Source organism: Schistocerca serialis, unplaced genomic scaffold (genome assembly GCF_023864345.2).
Source record: "Schistocerca serialis cubense isolate TAMUIC-IGC-003099 unplaced genomic scaffold, iqSchSeri2.2 HiC_scaffold_1078, whole genome shotgun sequence".
Classification (NCBI taxonomy): domain Eukaryota; kingdom Metazoa; phylum Arthropoda; class Insecta; order Orthoptera; family Acrididae; genus Schistocerca; species Schistocerca serialis.
In genome coordinates, this window is record NW_026047270.1 from 22501 (window position 1) to 27500 (window position 5000).

General features: G+C 53.7%; 1 non-coding gene across 1 annotated transcript in view; it reads right to left on the minus strand.

Moving 5' to 3' along the window:
* Positions 1–1753, minus strand: part of LOC126431167 (small subunit ribosomal RNA) — a 1910-nt gene extending 157 nt beyond the window's left edge. The window contains exon 1 of the ribosomal RNA XR_007577492.1: positions 1–1753. This exon is cut by the window's left edge and continues 157 nt beyond it. This is a non-coding gene — a ribosomal RNA (small subunit ribosomal RNA).
* Between the last annotated feature and the right edge of the window lie 3247 nt (positions 1754–5000).

Sequence of the window (5000 nt, forward strand, 5' to 3'; positions counted from 1 at the left end):
GCGACGGGCGGTGTGTACAAAGGGCAGGGACGTAATCAACGCGAGCTTATGACTCGCGCTTACTGGGAATTCCTCGTTCATGGGGAACAATTGCAAGCCCCAATCCCTAGCACGAAGGAGGTTCAGCGGGTTACCCCGACCTTTCGGCCTAGGAAGACACGCTGATTCCTTCAGTGTAGCGCGCGTGCGGCCCAGAACATCTAACGGCATCACAGACCTGTTATTGCTCAATCTCGTGCGGCTAGAAGCCGCCTGTCCCTCTAAGAAGAAAAGTAATCGCTGACAGCACGAAGGATGTCACGCGACTAGTTAGCAGGCTAGAGTCTCGTTCGTTATCGGAATTAACCAGACAAATCGCTCCACCAACTAAGAACGGCCATGCACCACCACCCACCGAATCAAGAAAGAGCTATCAATCTGTCAATCCTTCCGGTGTCCGGGCCTGGTGAGGTTTCCCGTGTTGAGTCAAATTAAGCCGCAGGCTCCACTCCTGGTGGTGCCCTTCCGTCAATTCCTTTAAGTTTCAGCTTTGCAACCATACTTCCCCCGGAACCCAAAAGCTTTGGTTTCCCGGAGGCTGCCCGCCGAGTCATCGGAGGAACTGCGGCGGATCGCTGGCTGGCATCGTTTATGGTTAGAACTAGGGCGGTATCTGATCGCCTTCGAACCTCTAACTTTCGTTCTTGATTAATGAAAACATACTTGGCAAATGCTTTCGCTTCTGTTCGTCTTGCGACGATCCAAGAATTTCACCTCTAACGTCGCAATACGAATGCCCCCGCCTGTCCCTATTAATCATTACCTCGGGTTCCGAAAACCAACAAAATAGAACCGAGGTCCTATTCCATTATTCCATGCACACAGTATTCAGGCGGGCTTGCCTGCTTTAAGCACTCTAATTTGTTCAAAGTAAACGTGCCGGCCCACCGAGACACTCACTCAAGAGCACCCTGGTAGGATTGCAACGGGGTCCGCCTCGGGACACACGAGCACGCACGAGGCGCGTCGCACGCCTTCAGCTCGCCCCACCGGCAGGACGTCCCACGATACATGCCAGTTAAACACCGACGGGCGGTGAACCAACAGCGTGGGACACAAATCCAACTACGAGCTTTTTAACCCCAACAACTTTAATATACGCTATTGGAGCTGGAATTACCGCGGCTGCTGGCACCAGACTTGCCCTCCAATAGATACTCGTTAAAGGATTTAAAGTGTACTCATTCCGATTACGGGGCCTCGGATGAGTCCCGTATCGTTATTTTTCGTCACTACCTCCCCGTGCCGGGAGTGGGTAATTTGCGCGCCTGCTGCCTTCCTTGGATGTGGTAGCCGTTTCTCAGGCTCCCTCTCCGGAATCGAACCCTGATTCCCCGTTACCCGTTACAACCATGGTAGGCGCAGAACCTACCATCGACAGTTGATAAGGCAGACATTTGAAAGATGCGTCGCCGGTACGAGGACCGTGCGATCAGCCCAAAGTTATTCAGAGTCACCAAGGCAAACGGACCGGACGAGCCGACCGATTGGTTTTGATCTAATAAAAGCGTCCCTTCCATCTCTGGTCGGGACTCTGTTTGCATGTATTAGCTCTAGAATTACCACAGTTATCCAAGTAACGTGGGTACGATCTAAGGAACCATAACTGATTTAATGAGCCATTCGCGGTTTCACCTTAATGCGGCTTGTACTGAGACATGCATGGCTTAATCTTTGAGACAAGCATATGACTACTGGCAGGATCAACCAGGGAGCTGCGTCAACTAGAGCTGAGCAGCCGGCCGCCCGGGAGTGTGTCCCGGGGGCCCGCGCGAACACGCAAGCGTCCGCTCAATTATTCTGCAAACAGGAGGAGGCTGAGCTCCCCTGCACCATACACCTCGAAACCCTCTCAGGTCCCGGCGGCGCGCAGCGCCGTCCTAAGTACTTGGTCGGGTTCGAGAGAGGCGCAATCGCCCGGGGTTTGGCGAGTAGACGCTTTAGGTGCGACCACCCGTGCTCCCAACTGAGCTTGCCGCTGCCGACAGAGGCCCGGGAGCGTGCTGTCGTGGCATTGCCGGCGGGAGACAACACGCGCCACCTACGGTGACCGGCAGCTCCAACGCCAGCGCCACAGAAGGACAAAAGCCCCACTTGGGTGCCGAAGCGAACTCTCCCAGCACAGCGCACGCGCCAACACGTCCGCACAGCTGCGATACAAACCACCTGCGAGAACCGCAGAGGCGACCGAGCAGCAGACGGCGTCGCGGCGCCGAGCGCCGGGCGGCGGCGCATCCTCAGCGCACACAGTCCTCAATCGGACCAGCACACTGCAGATGTCCACCGCGCTTCGCACCGGGCCCGCGAGGACCTACTTTGGCCGCACGGCGCCGCGTGCAGGGTGCGCCGGCGCGCAGCTGCGCCGCCTGCCGCCTCCGTCGGCCGGCGCGCCTGCCACTGGCCGCCCCCACCAGCCGGCTGTAGCGCGTGCGCCCACGCACCGCGCGGCCAGCACGCCGGGAGGCCCCCCCTCACCGGCCGGGGACGGTCCCACCCAGCCACCGCCGCGTATCGCTTCACACCCAGATGCCATTCACGTTCGTGGGCATGGTGGGTATCGCTGGAACAACCGGTTGGTAGCTCAACCGATCGTCGCCATCACTGATTCACCTCTAGCGAGAACAACCGCACCACAACGGTTTACCAGTTGTTCATTTGCGTAACGTCACCAGCAAACGTAGGCGTCCATCGCCATTTGCAAATTCAACGATTGTTGCATGCCTGTGTCAGGTGTCACGACACACTATGTCTGCCCACATACACGCAACAACATGTGCACGCTTCGCGAACACGTGGAAGGTGGCCCCCGTACGTATGCGATGTCCATTGCGCGAACGACTGTCAACCGGCCTCTGTCGCATGTCGCAGATGTGGAACGCAGTGCACCATGCTATCACGGTGTGTGAGAAGAGACGACTACGTCTGACAACACGCGCCACTACATCAACAGACGGCTCATGCTGATCGCCATCCAGGGCATACCACACTGCAATCCAGCTCTTATAGGGAGACGACACGTAGCTGAGTGCACAACATTTGGACCGCATGGTTCGCCGTTGTTGGCGCAGTCGTTGTACGGTCACATGTACCACGATGTATCATTCAGTACATGAGGACCAATGTGCAGTACAGTGTGTGATTTGGACGTACAACATCAGCGGACAGTTGACACAGGCCGTACCACAGCGTAGGCTAAGTGCTTCGCCATGCGAATGCCAATGAACAACTGCAAATGCCAATGAACAACTGCAAAGGGCATTGAGCATGTACGTCCTGCTGCCATCCACATTACAGTGTATAGCTGCAAGGTGTTTAACATGAAGCGATACACTGGGGACCGGGCAGTGCGAGTAGCAAACTATATTGCGGGGGTTGCAGTTAGGCAACACTACACTAATTTAACGCGTCGTATGACAATTACAGAGCAGGTTAAGGCCCAACGTGTGTTGGGTTAAGGCCCAACGTGTGTTGGGTTAAGGCCCAACGTGTGTTGGGTTAAGGCCCAACGTGTGTTGGGTTAAGGCCCAACGTGTGTTGGGTTAAGGCCCAACGTGTGTTGGGTTAAGGCCCAACGTGTGTTGGGTTAAGGCCCAACGTGTGTTGGGTTAAGGCCCAACGTGTGTTGGGTTAAGGCCCAACGTGTGTTGGGTTAAGGCCCAACGTGTGTTGGGTTAAGGCCCAACGTGTGTTGGGTTAAGGCCCAACGTGTGTTGGGTTAAGGCCCAACGTGTGTTGGGTTAAGGCCCAACGTGTGTTGGGTTAAGGCCCAACGTGTGTTGGGTTAAGGCCCAACGTGTGTTGGGTTAAGGCCCAACGTGTGTTGGGTTAAGGCCCAACGTGTGTTGGGTTAAGGCCCAACGTGTGTTGGGTTAAGGCCCAACATAGGTTGGGTTAAGGCCCAACATAGGTTGGGTTAAGGCCCAACATAGGTTGGGTTAAGGCGCAACATAGGTTGGGTTAAGGCGCAACATAGGTTGGGTTAAGGCGCAACATAGGTTGGGTTAAGGCGCAACATAGGTTGGGTTAAGGCGCAACATAGGTTGGGTTAAGGCGCAACATAGGTTGGGTTAAGGCCCAACATAGGTTGGGTTAAGGCGCAACATAGGTTGGGTTAAGGCGCAACATAGGTTGGGTTAAGGCGCAACATAGGTTGGGTTAAGGCGCAACATAGGTTGGGTTAAGGCGCAACATAGGTTGGGTTAAGGCGCAACATAGGTTGGGTTAAGGCGCAACATAGGTTAGGTTAAGGCGCAACATAGGTTAGGTTAAGGCGCAACATAGGTTAGGTTAAGGCGCAACATAGGTTAGGTTAAGGCGCAACATAGGTTAGGTTAAGGCGCAACATAGGTTAGGTTAAGGCGCAACATAGGTTAGGTTAAGGCGCAACATAGGTTAGGTTAAGGCGCAACATAGGTTAGGTTAAGGCGCAACATAGGTTAGGTTAAGGCGCAACATAGGTTAGGTTAAGGCGCAACATAGGTTAGGTTAAGGCGCAACATAGGTTAGGTTAAGGCGCAACATAGGTTAGGTTAAGGCGCAACATAGGTTAGGTTAAGGCGCAACATAGGTTAGGTTAAGGCGCAACATAGGTTAGGTTAAGGCGCAACATAGGTTAGGTTAAGGCGCAACATAGGTTAGGTTAAGGCGCAACATAGGTTAGGTTAAGGCGCAACATAGGTTAGGTTAAGGCGCAACATAGGTTAGGTTAAGGCGCAACATAGGTTAGGTTAAGGCGCAACATAGGTTAGGTTAAGGCGCAACATAGGTTAGGTTAAGGCGCAACATAGGTTAGGTTGAGGTACCGTATAGGTTAGGTTAAGGTACAGTATAGTTTAGGTTAAGGTACAGTATAGTTTAGGTTAAGGTACAGTATAGTTTAGGTTAAGGTACAGTATAGTTTAGGTTAAGGTACAGTATAGTTTAGGTTAAGGTACAGTATAGTTTAGGTTAAGGTACAGTAT